The 17,926-nt window shown below is 36.0% G+C and overlaps 1 long non-coding RNA gene across 3 annotated transcripts in view; it reads left to right on the top strand.

The window, feature by feature from the left end:
- The window catches only part of LOC135443231 (uncharacterized), an 89,862-nt gene extending 79,270 nt beyond the window's left edge, over positions 1–10,592 (top strand). For 2 of the 3 annotated variants that reach the window (XR_010438901.1, XR_010438906.1), the window contains exon 5: positions 321–1,651. This is a non-coding gene — a long non-coding RNA (uncharacterized LOC135443231). Of the gene's footprint in view, positions 1–320; positions 1,652–10,466 lie in introns of those variants that run through there. The other variant, XR_010438903.1, reaches the window with a different exon arrangement.
- Positions 10,593–17,926: the final 7,334 nt, after the last annotated feature.

Here is a 17,926-nt window from a genome sequence, read left to right as displayed (position 1 = left end):
AATTATCCCATATCTAAGTCTGTGACAAAGATGGATAACCCCACCTAAATTTGAATGGATTTGGATCTTTTTAATTAAAAAAACCCAGGCAAGAAAAACACCAAAACAAAACAAATACCTAGCATATACCACAACTTCTGTAGCTACCTTGTGTACCTATAGGCCCTGACATAGTTTTTCAGCAACAATCATTAAAAAAATTATAATATTGCAATTGTCAAATTTCATACAAAAATGAAGTGGCAGCTTTGTATAAATTATATAGGTAGATTTCACTCACTTGAACCTAATTATTTTTTATTTATTTAACATCTTTTCAGATATTTATAAATTGGAACAGATCCAGACACGAGACTTCAGCATCCAGAAAATCCGGATGAAAGGAAAACCAAAATGAGCAGTATTTTTGTTTATTAATAAGGATTTGAATAAAGAGCACAGAATTAAGAATATGCAAAAGCAGCACCTTTTTTAGAGTTATCTAGAATAGAAAAAAACAAAATTACAAAGTAGGAGTAGCAGTCTCTGTAACCTGTAGTCATTAATGTCTGACCAGGTTTCAAAATCTGAAAGATTTTGTGCTGGCACAAGCATCTGTGCAAATAAAAAACCCTGATCCAAAGACATCAGGTGAAATTACAAAACTTCCCTTTTGTCAAGTACAGGAACTTCCCTTTCCTAGCCCCCAGCAGTTTCAAACTCAGGGACAGAGCAGTGATATCTGCATCCCCTTGTGATAACAGGATGGAGATTTCAGCAGGAGCCCAGACTTTTCCCATGCCGAAGAAAATAGATGCCAAATCAGAATTCTGGAGTCTGCAAGGATTCTGAGGTGGTGCTTTTCAGAGAGGAGCTCGGCAGAAGGTGGTAGCAGGTAACAACTGCTTTCACAGAAATTTTACTGCATTTTTGAGAGCTATGGGCATAAGGCTCCCACAAGAAACCACAGGAATCTCTTCAGACCTGCAAATTTCACTGAGTTTTCAATGTCAGGTGATGGCAACTACAGATACAATGTCACTTTCTATCTCCCTAAATTGCCTTCTCTGTAGAGGATCTTGAGGTTGTTCACATGAAATTAATTACAGTATTGTCAAATATAAAATCTCATAAAATCTCCATCTCCTTTCATTTTTGGGCGAAAGTTTCTCTATCACAGTCTTAACAATTTTATTTCTTTCTTGAGATGTCTAATTGCTCCTTTAGAGAGATGTAAAGGAAGTGGAAGAATAGATTTGCAGGAAATTATTTCAAGGTGTGGGTTTGTTTCGGTGTTCTGGCGGGGGATGAGGAGAAGGGTCTTACTGCTAATAGAGAGAGAATTTTCAACTGAGGCAGTATCAAGGAGTATCTTCATAAACCTCATCCTGAATTAGTGATATAAAATATGGCTGTCATATTTATCAAGAAGGGAAGGATTTCCTATTATTCTTCTAATTACCAAAGAACATATTCAATGTGAGAAAGCATTACTACATTATTTATATTAATGTGTGTGGAACAACTTGTGTAGAACTACCATTCCATTTTTGTAACATCATGTTTTGGAGATCGTACTTTACCAAAAAAACCTATGATGTTCAAAGTGACTTAAAAATGTAAATTACACTTTATTATAACATTAAAAGAGCTCCATGTTATATATTTTTGACCTGCCTGTATGTATGTTTGAAGTTTAAATGATCATAAAGTATTTATTGATCTGTATTATTTATACTGTCCTGCCTAGTATTTAAAATGCCAAGCATGAACCTAATTTCATTGTGATAAATACAGATTTTGGGTAGCATAAATTAGCATAAATTAAATAAATTAAACATACTAAATGGCATAAACAGCCATTTAGTATACAAAAGTCCTTTTTAAAGACAAAATCACCAATGAGTTAAAAATTACAGTGAGGACAGTTTTAGTTTTGAGATGATTCTTTCTGTATTGTTACTGTTTTTCTTGCTTCCTTCTGTTACTACAGTAGTATATTTATTTCTCAAAACAGATATGCCAATTAGGGAAGATTTAGCCACCACTGAGCAAAAATCCACCCTGCTGAGCTACAGTGGTATTTCTGTTGTCATAATATATCAAATATGCATTTAAACAATTAGTAAAAATTGCCGTAAACATTTTCACTCTTTTGGCTTATTAGATGTAAATTAAGGATACACTGGAGTAGCAAAGCAAAATATTCAGAAATTAAGAGAACCACAAAAATAGGTTGTATATGAAAGCCTTTCTCTTTTCATTTTAAAAATAAGTTCTAAAAGCTAAAGACTAGAAGAAGAGAGTTTGCAGTGAACTGGAAGAAAATATATTAGTTTAGATTTTTCTTCTGTATTTTGTGTACTTTTTTTTTCTGTTCAACCCATCAGACAATAAAATTATACAAATCTGCTGCTTCAGGTCAGCCCATCAAATGAAAATTGAGCTCAGGGCATTAAGAATTTCTAAATATGTTTTTGTACATCCACTGAAATTGTAGTTTTGGTACTGAAGGTGGAAGTGACCAAGACTACAGGTAAAAAAGCAAGCTAGGAACAAACATAGGAGAGTTACAAGTTTTCTCTTCTCTTGGAGAACTGTGAGCGTATGACTAAGAGGTGATTGATATAAACTTAGTATTTTTCTTCCTTTTCTGACTGCCTGCCCTTCTGCAGAAATTTTCACTTTTTTCCATCTTACAAAGAAGTCAAACTCCTGTTTTCAGATGTTTTATGAATAATGGTTATTAATACCTACACAAGCTTATTCTACAGTATGTTTTCTTTATTTTTTTCCCCCCTTGGGAAAGACTCACCTTGGAACCACAGAAACTGTCCCCAGTTATCAGCAGAATTGTCTCATGGACCTGTGTGTGACAACTCTGTAATGGTTTAAGCCCAGCTGGCAACTAAGCACAAAATTCCCCCTGCAGTGGGGAACCAGAAGGGTTAAAGAAAGAAAATTCATATATTGAGATAAAGACATTTTAATAGGGAAAGCAAAAGCTGCACACACAAGCAGAGCATAGAAAGGAATGGATTTACTGCTTTCCATGGCTGGGCAGGTGTTCAGCCATCTCCAGGAAAGCAGGGCTCCATCACACATAACAGTGACTTGGGAAGAAAAATCACTCCACATGTCCCTCCCCTTCCTCCTTTTTCCCCAATTTATATCCTGAGCATGATGTCAAATGGTCTGAAATAATCCTGGAGTCAGTTCTGGCCATCTGTCCTGGCTGTGTCCTCTCCCAGCTCCTTGTGCCCCCCACCTCAATCACTGGTGGGGTGTGTGAGAGGCAGAAAAGGCCTTGGCTCTGAGGCCTGCTCAGCACCAACAAAAACATCTCCATGTTATCCACAGTCATGTCAGTACAAACCCAAAACACAGCTCCTGTGAAGTAAATTTACTCTAAACCAGCACAAACACATAGAAATATTTGTCTGATGCTTTAGTAATTGCAGCTCTTAATCATTTTCTCCCCCCCTCTCTTTTTTAATACAGTGGGCATGTAGCCTTAAAAAAACCAAAACAACAACCAACCAAAATCAACCCAAACAAAGGAACAGAAAAAGCAATCCCCAAAACAAAAACAAGAAACCTGGCTGAACATCCAGTGCTAGTCATTAATTAGAGGAGCTCACAGCAGAGCAGTTAAAGCGCACCTGTGCCACACATGTGGCCTGGGCACGCTGGGTATATTTTTTTAAACAATTACAACGTTAATTCTTAACAAAACAGCAGACATCTGGTCCACTCTGAACAAAGGATCATACAAAAAAGCCAGATTGAAACAGACTATCTAGTCCATTACACTATATTTGGAGGTATCTAAGCTTGTTGCTTCTAGAGAAGCCAGGCACAATTTCTCCTGTGAAATTTCTCAAAAGAAAAACAATGCAATTAATATATTACTTCATTTTTGATTCTGTGTCCTTATATTAATGCAACATTACTTTCATCCAGATTTCTTCAACTCACTTAAAAGATAAATAATTTCCTTACTACCTCTGCATCATCCTATATGACTCAACCTTTAGATTAAGATCTCCCTTCAAGGAGTGATAATGAAGAATACAGTAAAAAAGAGATTATTCTGGTCTGTCTTCAGCTTGCTTTCTTATGATTTCTGTCTTAACATTTTCCATTGGCAGAGTTTTGAAAAGACTCAAGTGTTTATATTTTCTCCTGTCAAGACAGAGTAGATGAAAATGTTTTCTCTCAGACAAGTAGAGAGACATATTCAGTTGGCTGTTTCCCACTTAACAGTGGAAAGGAAATTAAAAGAAGAACTGGAAACTGTATTTATTCGAGGTCTGGAAATGCCTAATAAGAAAAAACATTACCTCAATATTCTGTAGTGCATGTACAGTGCATTCTAAATAATAACTAATTGCATCACTTACCCAAGATATTGTTAACAAAACATTTCTAAGCTCATTCTCTCTAAACTGCAGAGTGAAATATGTGGGTATCTACACATGCCAGCAAAATATATGTATTGTCAGTATCTCTATAGATTTTGCTCCCATTTTCAAAGTAATCAGCTAAGCTTTTGCTACACAAGGCAATTTTGGAGGCTTTATGTAGAAGTCCATGAAAAGGAGAAAAAAGATCATATAATGAAAAAAAAGTATTAGTAAAGCTCTGCGAATTACAGAGTAGTAGCCTCATCATGCCACATGCATCCTTCTGGCCCACACATTACTCAGTATAATGGAAAAAGTCCAAAGAAATAGTAACTGGGAGAAAAACAAAATTGAAAAGCAGCCTGCAGGTGATGGCAGAGGTAGCTGTGGATGGCAGCGTATAGTTCATTCACCAGTGTCTTTGAAGGAAGGAGTAAAAGCGAAATTTTACCACAGAGGTAATTGTCAAGGAGAAGAAGAAATTTCCATTAAGGGAGAGCTTAAAATTTAGCCTCAGTCTCTGAACTTTCTCTTTAATAGAAATGGAGTTAAATATGCATTTATGTCTCACTGAAAAAAAGTTCTAGGCTCTTGTTCTGATATCTTTGCTGTCCCCATTCCCTGTGTAATTGGGACTACAGATATGCTGCATGTTTTGAACTGAAGCCTCCCCAAGAGTCTGGTGACTTCTGCTTCCAAAAGCAAGGGCAAACTATAAAGGATATCCTCAGATCAAATGGATTTCTTCCCTACTGTATACTTCGAAAATGGCTAGGGGCTTCAATGGTCTGTGTTCTAATGTCATATCTGAAAAACCAGGTTCTTCATTAGTATGCTCCATTTTGAATATTCCTCTCTTTTCCTTTTGGCCCCCCAGGGGTAAAAGGAAAAAAAGTATTCCTCGATCTTTTACCATTCTGTTGTTTTGGTGGCTTTGGTTTTTTTTTTTTTTCTTATGTCTTTCTTATGATGCTGATTTCTGCTGTGATATGTGTGTGCCAAGATCAGGTAACTTGGTTATCAGCCATGTAATAACATGATTCTTTTCACACACCATTCACAGCAGTGTAACTCAAGATAGTTTATTTCTCCTCCTGTTTTATTGGGGCAATCACAGTCATTTCTGTGTCATTTACCAGGTACCTCTGATCAGGTATATCCCAAGACTGATATGAAAATTGTAATTGCCCTCTTATATTTTCCCTGTGAATGCACCTTCTCCATTGTATTTGCTTTAAATCAGATTCAGCATCTGGCAGCCTTATTTTGTATTCCAGCTCAGACTGTAAATGTGGATAGAATTTATCTAATTGAAAATGAAGTTAATGATAGACCACTAAATTCTATCATATGTCCCTGAATGTTGAAATTATTTACTATTGCTAATGTAGACCATAAACCCAAATTCCTCTACAGTCATCAATTCTGGCTAGAAATTTATTCAGGGTGTCATCTTCACCTCTTCACTGCTTGATTAATGTGCTCTCGTGTGCTATGTTTAAAGAATGTAGAATGGCTGAGTTATTTGAGTCCTGTGGGGTCTTTGCCTTTTCAATTCCTTCCATCTCTTTCAAATTCCAGAGCATTCTCGTGCCACGTGCCTTTTTGTTCAGAACAAAACTTCTCCTGCACAATCACCCAGGAAAGGTCTAATGAAGAGACTAAAATTCATAAAAGCCTCTGAGATTCTTGTTTGCCAAGCACAGGAAGAAACCCAAACCATTGGATCATCTCTCAAACCACTCAGTATTTCTTTCCTCCTGTTCTTCCCTCTGTACCATCCCATGCTCAGATCCTGTTTGAGTTATGAAGAAGTGTATTTTAAAAACATGTCAGAGATTGATGTGCAAATGAACAGTATGAACATTTGCATGCTGCTTCCGAATACATCCTTTACGCTCTTCTACCATTTTACGGGAATGAGTGTGCTCTGAGCCTTGAGAAATTAAAGGGGCAGATTACATGTGCCAGTGTGCAGAATGGGTTATAATGACCTTTATCAACTGCAACAAAACAAAGAAATCTCTGAAGGGACAGAAAAAAAAACTACTTCACCAACAAGTTGTGATTTGCATCCTCTGAGCACATTCATGCCTGTTCTCATCACAGATTTTTTTTTTCAGTTGAAGGAAATTTTAGTTCTCACTAAAATTTCTCTTTGCAAAAACCAAGCTCTGCACAGTGGGCACTATGGTGATTTATCTGGTAGGGTCTTTGCCATATTCACAGATCTTGAAAAGTGTGTAGGTATCTCTGGGTTCACAGAAAATATATATTTATCTCATTAATGAGCTGTCAACACTTTCTGTTTCTGTAATAAATATTCGGGTGCTCATCTTTGCAGCGTGTCCCCAGGTACAGCACAACCAGCAAATGTATTCTCAAGGTTCCACAGCAGATGCGTTGCTCAATGTTTCATACAGGACTAGTAGCAGGTCAATTAACAAGTGATTACCTGCTTTACATGGTTCTTTTTCGGGTCATTAACTTCTTGAGGAATGTTTAGGGAAAGCACTATCTCTTGCCATTTAAACTGCTAGAAAAACCTAGTCAATTACTATGTAAATCACTCATTCTAAGTAACATTCTATTAGAGTTGTCTCAATATTCAACTATTGAGACTCAAAACTCATTACTGGTTTTGACTCTCAATAGTTGAATATAGAAATAGAAAATGTACATAGAAATATGTTTTGCTCTGTATGATTTATTGTAAACAGTAAAAATTGCTGGCAGATTATTAGTCCTGCAGTGAAGTAGTATGTTTTAACTTCAACTTTTTTTTTTTATTCACACTTACTATCTTTTATTTAATACGTAAAGGAAAACATAAACGATTTGGGTTAACAAATGCAATCTCCATACGTATGGGCGAGTCTCAGTAAATATCTAGATTTAAAAACATAAGTGTAGACACACCCTGTTTTTTGTCTATTTTCTGGGGCTTTTTAGTTATCTGATTTGGTTTCCCTTATAAGATCAAGACACCAACAGATGAATCTGAGTGATTCCATTTTGGATAGGTGACCCAAATAATTATGTGTACTTTTGATTACAGTGGGTTATGTGATCAACATGTGAGAAATCAGAGCATTTTTAAGCACTTGAGTCTTGGCTACCAAAAAGTAAACTTTAACATTAAAAATTTGGAATTAAAAAGATGTTAAAGGAGACCACTACCATTAGTTAAAGTATAACATACTTAGTGCATATATATTGCTGCCAACACTCTCTTAAAACCTCAGATTAATTATAATTTTGATATCTTTGCCAAGCAATATATCTTTGATTGCACTTAGGATATTACACGTAATATTTCATTTAAATCACACTCACGTCAAATGAAACTGATTCTTCTTGCCCTACACCTGATAGAAATGGTGAAAAAGTACCTTGCCCCTTTTTGTGCATGTTTGTTTCCTTTTCAAAAACCAATGACTTTAATTTTTAACCTTAAATTGTTTGTTTAAAATTTCCTCCCAGATTATGCCTTCTAAAATGTCATCAGTCTTGCTGCTTTTCCTTGGATTCTCTTCAGGACATCTATTAGTTCTAGATATCATATATATGTATTTATTTAAAATGATATCATGGTTTGGAATGGAATGAGCAGTAATTGGACAGTAATTGCTCTGGAAGACGGGAAAGGCAGGACTTGGTACTATCCATGGTGCTGAAAAGGCTCCCGTAACAGGGAATAATTTATACATAACCAACTACCACAGATCTGCAGTAAATTTTGGAATTCAGAGACAGTAGTAGCTCCTATAGATACTGTGAGTGTGATATATTGCAGCACAGGCATCTGGTTTGAAACAGTTATTGGTGGGCTACAAACTAATTCTCTCTCCGAAACTCACCTTTTTGTGCCGCTTTACCATAAATTGCTCGTGACCCAAAGGGACATTTTGTTCTTGTAGGTTTTGCAATGTCTGTTGTCTACTAAGCTGGAATTTCAATTAGCATGAGATGACATCTACAGCAAGAAGAAAACATCAAACATTTTTGAGTGCAGTCCAAGAGTGATGGGTTTTATTAAAATAACTGCTTCTGCTCCTTGCTACCAAATAATAAAACTAGATTGGAGGGAGGGGAGATATTTTGCAATTGTTTGGTTTGTTTTGTTGGTTTTTTTTGGGGGGGAGGGGGAGTTTTACTGTTAGTTTGTTTTAAAAAAATACTTTGAATTAAAGGTTTTGTCCAGAATTCCAATGACCTGATTTTAATCCATAGCAGATTCCTCTGTGAAACTCACTGTGCCAGTTTATTCCCAGGTCTCTTATTTTGGATAAATGTATAAGTGGTTATTTGTTAACACACTAGATAAATTTAGTCTTAGGCCTTGTCTTTAGAGGTAAAAATCTAATTTAATGTATTTTTATTACTTGCTTTATGATTACCAGTATGGTATACCAATTACCATTTTTAGCATTTTTCATGTCAAATCCAATGCAAATTAATTAGGTTGTGCATATTGCTTGCACTTTAAGAAATGATGCGCTGGGATAAATTATTGAGTGAAGAGCAGAAAATGTAGCTGGAAAATCTTTTTTAGAATTCTATCTTTAGTTAATCAGCTTTATTAAAATGCCAATGAAAACACATCACTGTAAAGTGAAATTTTTTCTCTAGTAACTCATAGCTGTAAAACACTGATGCAATCATTTGCATTTACAGCATCACATCCTAAATGGTGGGTCTCTGATAAAAACATAACTCAAAAAAAGCCTCCAAAACACTTTGTCTTACCATGTAGTATGGCATATTAACAAAATTAATAACAGTAACTTTATCAGGTAGAAAACCACCACTTTAAAATGCAAAATAACTCCAAACTATTGTGCAAGATAATGAAACCAGAACTTGAAGGAATAGAGCAATATGATTATCCCTTATAAATTACCACAGTTAGACCTGTTTTGCAAAGTATGAATATTTCTGTCTATTTCTGTGGGACCAGAAATTTAATTAAATTTGCCTTGAAAGAGGAGAGGTTAATCTGCTATATGTACACCCTTTGTAGATTTGCTGATTAAATGCCCACTTTGTTATAATGAATGATAAGCTTATATATGGTTGTAAACTGCAAATTAAATATGCACCAAATTAGATAATGGTGAAGCTGTACATTAGTTTGTCATGAGGACACACGTTAAGTATTCCCCTTTGAAATGTTACCTACTTATGTTGTTGAGATTTGGAAATTATGTATCCAGTTTCAGAACAATGAGTTTCTATTACTTTTTTTTTTTGCTTATGCTTCAGGTCACCTTGCATTCTTAACTTGTTACTTTGCATCTACAGAGAACAAAACATTTAAAGTATCATGAAGGCACTGGGGAAAAGAAAAAAACAAAAACAAAACCACCAGTAGTTTAAATAGAAGCTTGAAAGCATCTGGAGATGGAAAAAGGATGAATGTGTCAGGAAAGAAAAAAAAAAAAAAGAAGTGAAATGAGAGAATTACAATAGGGGAACTTTCTGGTCTCTGACCATTGCAAATTTTCCTATGCACTCACATAAATCACAGAGAAAGGAAGAAAGAAATATTCAACCAAAGAAAATTCCCCATTATATCACATGCACATCTTTGCTCTTTTCCTTTTCAAAGTAGGCTTAGAAAGAACAAAGGGCTTAGAACTGCTCAATGATATTATGCCAGGGAGGTACTGTACTTGGGGTTCCATTTTTTCACCTCAAAGAGGATTTAATTCAGCTGTCAGAGAAGGCTTTTTAGTTTGTAGACAGAGTACGGACAGGCAGAATTCTGTTTGTTCTTTTAAAATAGTGCAAAATATTCTAGTCTTTGTGAAAAATTCTTGAAGCTTGAATAGGAAATAAATTCAAAGTCAAATTCCCTATTAAGTTAACCATGATGCTTGTTTCTTATTCCTCAGAGAGCAGTGTATCACTGTTCTACTGAGGCTAAAAATAAGCTTCATATAAAAGAGAATGCTCACTTTATCAAAGATTTTTTTTTTTTTTTTATCTGAAAGTCAAACAGGTCTTAAAGTTATACCAGGTCAGTTATTATACTAATTTCATTTTTTTCACTGGTGCTATTATTTTTTTTGATCTCAGGCTGAAGTTACATACCTGGGCTGTGACAGACAGGTACAATAGGAATTGAACTGACCCAGTAATGCTTCCTCCTTTTTTAAAGCAGTGATAACACAGACAAAGAGCACCAAGACAAACATCTTTCTGTAAGTCTTTTTTCTTTGATAATTTAGAGAAAGACAGTCTATGATCCTTTCTAAATTAATGTTATGGTGGCCAAGAACCTTTGTTTAATTTTTCTATCTTCACCTTCCTATGGTGGGGAAAGAATAATTTTTTGTACTATCCGATAGGAATTGTACATACATATATGAGTATGGATAGACCTGTACAAATACTGTCATTTTGTTTTTTTTAAGAGAGGCTAGATTTTAACCTGCATCTTCCATCCATTTGTGTTTCAAATTTTGTGGAAAAAAAAATTCAAGGACAAAACAAAAAGAAGAAAGAGGTAGATTTCAGCTTCTGGTTTATATAAAGCAAGTGTTTTGTTATGTTACACAAAAAAAAAAAATCATTGAAGACCTTGGGTCATCAGTTTGGTTTACAGCACTTCACTGTTGGGGTTGACAAATTCAACTGAGTTCTCACTATGAAAACAGCTTTTAGAAACCATGATTAAACAGTAAACTCAAAAATGGTACCCGTGGGCTTGGACTTACTGAAATACAAGCAATTTCCTTAATGTACATTTCTATTTTTACTGTTGTTGATGACACCATATCAGGCTAAGATCACTTTAACATCCTGCTTCCAGCTAAGATGAAGACTGAGCAACTCTTCACACATCACCAAGAATGACTAATATACAAGGAAGGGTCACAGTAAACTCTGTTACACTACAGGTTTTACTTATTTTGGAAGGAGTTAAATACTTTCCTTATTTGTTCTGTCTCTTTATATTATTATAAAAAGAAAAATTGTCACATAAAAAATGGACTTTCCTGTGTAGGAAGTAGAAGCAGGCGCCAAGGCCATCAGTGGTGACAAGGAAGGTGTACTCAGCAGGACATTTATAGCTTGGACTCAGCTGAATGAACATGCTAAACTAGATCCTTCACTGGTGTAAATGGAATGCAGCTCCCACTGGTGCTGAAAGAAATCACACCACCTGAGAACCCCACATCAGAATTATCTGAAATCCTGTAGGGGAAAAGATTAGGATGTGACCCAGCACTTTCTTCATAATGCAGGAGCAATTTAATTCCAGGAATCCTTACTATGCAATTTTGGAGTTGTAAATATTAACTTTTTTTAATTGTGTTTATTCACAGGTTAAAAAAAAATTGCAATTTATTCCTTTCACTAGGGAATACTCACACACACATGTATGACACATATGTGTGTTACAGGATATATGATTTCAAGTCCAGCTCTAATCCTAGACTTGAGACAATATTGGGGTAAGACTTTTATGTAATTACGTTCAAATTAATGCATTATTACATTAATTTTACACTGGCTTAACTAAATAACCTGGGCATCAGTCTACTGTTGACGTAGAGCAGAATAACTAATCTGACTTATTCCTAATAAGAGCCTGGTTCTGTACCTTATTGCTGGATTTGTTGAAGGGTTTTTTTTCCCTTTCCCAAAAGACAAAATTCTTGTTTGTCTGGAAGGGTTTTTTAACCTCTAGGCTGAGTGATACATTTCTGTTTATCAGCCACCTGCATCTCCTCAATGCATTCTGAGGCAAAAACCAAGGCATAAGAAAGTCCAATTTTAAATTCAATCAGTTCCCAAGTTGTCTGATGCAGTGGTTTCCATTTCAACAGCTGCCTCTGTCTACCTCACCCACACAGAGGAACCAGCTTCCTCTGGAGATCTCAAAATGTACAGTTGGCAGCTAAAATTCAATTTAAGCCTGGCCAGGTACAATTTTATTGGCACTGGTCCCAGGTCTTGCAATTGACTTTTAACCCCCTCAGAGCTTTCCTTGTGTGCCTGATAGAGCTGTGCTCTCTGCGTGACAGCTTCAGTGAAGTCCAACTGCTGCCTTTTGTTGCTCTGTGCAGCAAAATATTTTGAGCTCATAAAGCATCAGCTCTGCATTTTGAGTGGCATTTGTAAGAAGGCTTCGTGTTAATTATCCTCACAGAAAATAGCAAGTTGTATATGCTGTTACCAACAACTGCTTTCTAAAAGCTACACTGGAGAACACTGCTCGCTTTCTTGAATGCCAGTGTTTCTTGATCCCTAATGTTCAACTTTTTTGACTTTGAAAATACTTTTCTTACTTTATAAACAATTTTCAACACTTCCAGTTTCTCTGATAATTGCTCCCATAACTGAGCATTCAAAATGAATCATAGGAATAACAGGATAAACAGAGTTTATTCCGTAGCAGAAGAAAAGAATAAAGGGATTCCTTTTGTTCCTAGAGTTTGTTGTTCTAATAGGTGGCAAATTCTGATTACTGTGGACTAATATGAAGAAGTAAAAAATTTCTCTATCTCAAAGTCCTTCCTCATGTTACTGCTGTGCTTCATTTTTTTTTTTTTTTTTTTTAGGCAATTCAGCAAAAGGAGCAGCAAATATAATAATATAATGCAACTGAGAGCAAAACACTGGCCTTCAAAAATTCAAACTGGAAACATCACAGCAGAACAGAATTTTTATGTATTTGTTCCCTAGTCTTTGCAATAGAGTTCAGAATATCAATTTTATCATAGTTCTGGGTACTAGAAACCATGAAATCATTAACTAGAGTCATATGTTTATTTGATTGGTAAAAAAAAGGATTGGTCTGTGCATCATCTGTGACAGTAACCTTCTAGATTAAAGGGTAAAAATTTGATATATGAGAAATCTTTAATGCCTACACATGGTGTTTGGTTCATCCTTTCACAGCAGGCTACCAGCTAGCCACAGGTAATGCAAGCAGTTTAAGCTCACAAAGGTATTTTAGCTGCCCAAAGCTATCTCTGCCTAGAGAGCTACTCCTCACATCCACCAGCATTCTGCAGTGTGGAACAAGAAGGGAATAAAGCAACAGGAGGAAGTTACTGGCAGTAATTATTCATCACAGCCCTTCCCATTCTGTCTTCTGTGACTTAGAGATTGAGAACTGGCAGATTTAAAGGTGGGAGAGAGGGGAAATCTGTTTTCTCAGATGATGTTCGCAGGCCTTTGCCTCCTTACTTCTCACTGCATAGTACTATTACCCTGGTGGTCTGAGGGATTTCATCAGATGAAAGAAAAGAGGGAGCTTTGAGTAACTAACTGAATTCCAGATCACTTGTTTTTCAAGAAAACAGTGGGCACAAATGTATAAAATATGAGTATCTGGGAACAAGTGAAATGAAAGAAGTTCCTTCAGATTATTTTTCACTATGAAACTGAGGTCAAAGACTGAGGCTTTGGTTTGAAGACCAGGCATGGCTGAGTCAGTTTGGATAAAACACAAGTATTAGGAATCTGTATTGTTTGTCACATTGCCTGTGGTTTTGACTGAAATATCAATAGAATCTGATCTCCCTTTTTGTTCTTAACATTGCAAAATACTATGTTTTCTTAATCCTTTCTAGCACTGAAGAAGAAAGTGAGGAGTCTCTCTAGATTTTGGGCTGGAGAAAATGAAATCTTTATCTTTGGCCACCTTTGACTCATTTTTAGTGAAACTGAAAGAGTTCAAATCAATGTTAGAAACGGTAAGAATTTACAAGCACTTGTTTTGCCCCAAATATCAATATTTTCTGAACTTTTAAAGTCTTTCCTGACAACAGTAAATGGGAGAAGAAACAGTGCTTGGTTTATTTTTAAATGGGAGAGGTGAAAAGAAATAGAGAAATTAGTTATATCAGTAAGTTATTGAGAACTGGGAAGTTATATTTCTTGTTAGAGGAACTGTGGTGTAATTGAAACACAGCTCAGGGACCCAGCAGAAATGGGTGCCAAGGACCCACAAACTTCTGTTAAGGAAGAATGGATATGGAAATAGAGAGGAATGAAGTGTGCTTTAACTGTTTATTTATGCAAACAGCCATCTCCTGATTGCTTGAGGTTAATTTCTCATTACTCATGATTCAGCAAATTCTTTGTGCAGTGCTTCACCACAATGTTCTCGTTTAAACATTCAGTGATAAAAGCAAATTATATTTTCTAACATCGGAAATAGTTTTCTGTTGTCTTGGGTTTTTCCATGCTGTGTTTGCGAACAAACTTCACATCCAGAAAATGGCAATGGCCAGCCAAGGTTGTGACTGATAAAACCTAAGCTTAATGAAGTTCATTTGCTAAAATTGTCCTTCAGGATAATTGAGATACAGCACCTTGAGCAGCGGGCCATATCTACTGCATCAATTTGGAAATGGAATTCTGTTTGTATGGCAGTTGCTTTTAGATAATGTGTGCAATTGGCTATGAAGAGCAGCTAGATAATTCCTGTGAGTGACTCATTGGATGGTTGCATTCAAATAAGTACTGTAATAAACCTTAAGATTGTTTTCTTTAGCAATTCATCAATAATTTACTGTATACAAAAAAGTCAGTACTGCTCTAGAAATTTCTACAGATAATTTTCCCATCTAAAGCACTATCACAATCATGCTAAAGGGTAGCTGGAATTTATGCATGTAGATTCCATTTACAATAATGTACGTTAGGTGAATCATCACTGCTGGGTTGAGAAAGCTATGGGTAAATATGCTGGTGAGTGTCTAGAACTTGGGGAGAATAACAAGAGAAAGGAGAAAATATTTAACCAAAAGAGGTATTACCTCAGTAGGGAAGTAGAAACTCTGAAACCGTGTGATCTTCATTTACTGCCAAAGTGAGATGTGTGTGTATTTACCAGCTTTAATAACGAGCTCTCTTACTGGATTATCAGTGACAAACCCTCAGTGATTGAGGAATGTTGTTTGGTGGTATAATAGGAGTTATTGCAGGTTCCAGGTAGAAATGCAATTGAAGAAATGAGCACAAATGCTGTGTATTTCATGAGCTGACCAAAAGAGAAGGAGGTGGCCTCACAGATTGGAACATTTAACTGCCAGCATTGGTATCACCGTAATTTCGAATGAAACAGGAGAAGACATGCATGTGTAGGGAAAAAGAGGAGAGGAACAATTCCCCAGGCAGAATAGTGTGGGCAAGGAATAGGATTGACATTGCTTTGTTTTCAGTGACTTGTTTGCTGTACTTTGATTCAATTTATTAGAGTCAAAAGTTTCTGTGAAACTGTATAGTCATGCATAGAGAGTGAATGTGTGTGTTTGTTTCCAAAAGAGAAGCTGCCTATATGTGATGTGCCACGTGCTATGCAGAGACTTTCTCTGGTAATTTTCTCCTCAGATAACAATTACCAAGTGCTTTTGTTGCAACAATTTCCAGTAGTCTTTATAATTTCATTGTTCACAGGTTCTTCACTATGGAATTGTACAGTACAGCATAGTGAAATTTATTCATATAAGTGTCTCCAGTTTCCACGTGATTATCATTGTCTTCAAAAGCAAAGGCTTCAAATTGTTCTAAAACATCAGCAGTAAATATTTTACTACTGAACTCAACTCACTGTGATTAAAGAGATTAGCATTATTGAGTACAGTAGTCATCTTCCTTAAAGTTTGAGTTTCACAAAAAATAATGAGAAACCCTTGATCTCTCTTGCCTGGTGATATAGCTTGTGGGAGTAAACAGAGCTAACTTTCTATGTTGAAAATAGGGAATAAAGTGTATTACTTCAGGCTAAAATGAATCTAGGATTTGTAGTTGGATAGCTTTTTAAAATTTGGATATAGCTAATTGCAACACTGCCTGTAAACACTATTAAAATCTTGTGGTCTCAACCTTACCTCCCTAGATGTTGTGCCTGGCAGTCTGCCTGGGTTGCCTACGGAGTGAAAAAACAGAAATATTATGTGCAAGAAAATACAGAGGCTGTAACACAGAGTATCAGAGGCAATGTCTTTCCTGTCATCCAAAAGTTTTATTAATTGTTCAAACTGTAACCTTAAATAACATTTTTTGCTGCACTGTCTTTCCTGAGAAGGTTCTTTTTTACTCAGGCTAAACTTATTTTGCACTCTAGTGAAGTGTAATGGCTTGCAATTCCTTTTGCTTACCCTGTCTGCAGGGTATCCTGCCTCAGTGAGTCCTGTGGAAGCTTATCAACCAGTGTGTGCCCCTTCAGAGGATTACCTCCATGAATATTTAAGGAAATAATTCTGTAGAGATCCATCACATTGTTACTGCTTTAAATATTCCTTTGTAAATAAGCTTATGGGTCTCAGAGGGAGAAAGCATGTTCAATTACCTTCTAGAGTGCATTTTTACTAAATGCCAGGGTGAAGAAAATGATGGTCAGGAACAGGCAAGACTTTTATTATAAATGGGTCTCAGTAGAATTTAATATGATTTTTAGCAGATTAGGCACTTATGGTTTCATTCTGCGTTTGAACACTTAAATTTCTGTGCATTTTCTTTATGTATATTTCCTTCCCTTCCTAATGGAGATCCAAACCGCAGTTTTGGGTTTGGGGCTTTCATGTATTTTTCATTTTTCTCCTAAAACGTTCAGTTCTGACAGTTCTGGTGCACAGTGATTCACGAAGTTTTCTTATCCAATTCTCAGCTACCCATAGATATAACACATTTAGTCTTCTCCATCATTCTTTGCTCAGTCCCATTGAAGCTGCTGTCACTGCGACATTTTACTTTCTTCTATCAAGGCAGGCATGAAATTTCCAGTGGAGCGAGTGCGAACGCTAAGGCAGCTGCATGGGTCAGTAGGCAGATGGAAGGGGGGAGGGATTGGGAAAGCTAAACAGTCTGCATCCTTCTCTAAAAGACAGCAAACCACAGGGCAGGGATCTGCAAGCTGATGATTTGACAGTGCAATGCCCTTTAGTTGTTTGACTGGATTTACAAGTTCTGTTTAGCTGACAGATATTTTGGCTAATACCCTTCCCTAGTTTTTTGGGGTTTTTTTTCCTTTTGACTATCAGAAGTTCTGTTTAAATTTTAAGCAAGCTCTTGTTGTACAGCAAAATAAACAGATTTCTCTTACAGATAGGAGACACTCTCGAAGATTTTTGTTTCTATGAATACCCCAGTGAATACCAAATATTGACCTAAACAAATACAGTTTACTGAGAGTGCCAGTAAACAATCTGGAAAATAATTCAGAGGATGCAGCTTTATTTTGTTTGGAAACTGCTATTCCAAGCCTACAGCACACGGTCCAATATATTTTTCTCCTCTGTGTATTTTTGTAATTAATCACTCTCCTGACTAAAAATCAAATAATTAGCTTTTAAAGACACCAAATTAAATAAAAGCAAGCTAAGTAAGAAAAGTGTGGAAATACAAAGGAATTTGCAGTAAGTGAAGTTTTAGTGATTAAATATTTTTGAGTTTATGAGGTAATTGTTAGTAAATATTTTGAGTTTCTGAGGTAACACAGTTTTAAATACACTGTGTCTAAAATCCATGTGAGAATCAAAAGGTAATTGTTTTAAAACAATAGAATCAGTGGTCCT

This window comes from Zonotrichia leucophrys, chromosome 1 (genome assembly GCF_028769735.1).
Source record: "Zonotrichia leucophrys gambelii isolate GWCS_2022_RI chromosome 1, RI_Zleu_2.0, whole genome shotgun sequence".
Classification (NCBI taxonomy): domain Eukaryota; kingdom Metazoa; phylum Chordata; class Aves; order Passeriformes; family Passerellidae; genus Zonotrichia; species Zonotrichia leucophrys.
Note: the sequence above shows the minus strand (reverse complement) of the source record. Positions and strands in the feature narration are given on the sequence as shown.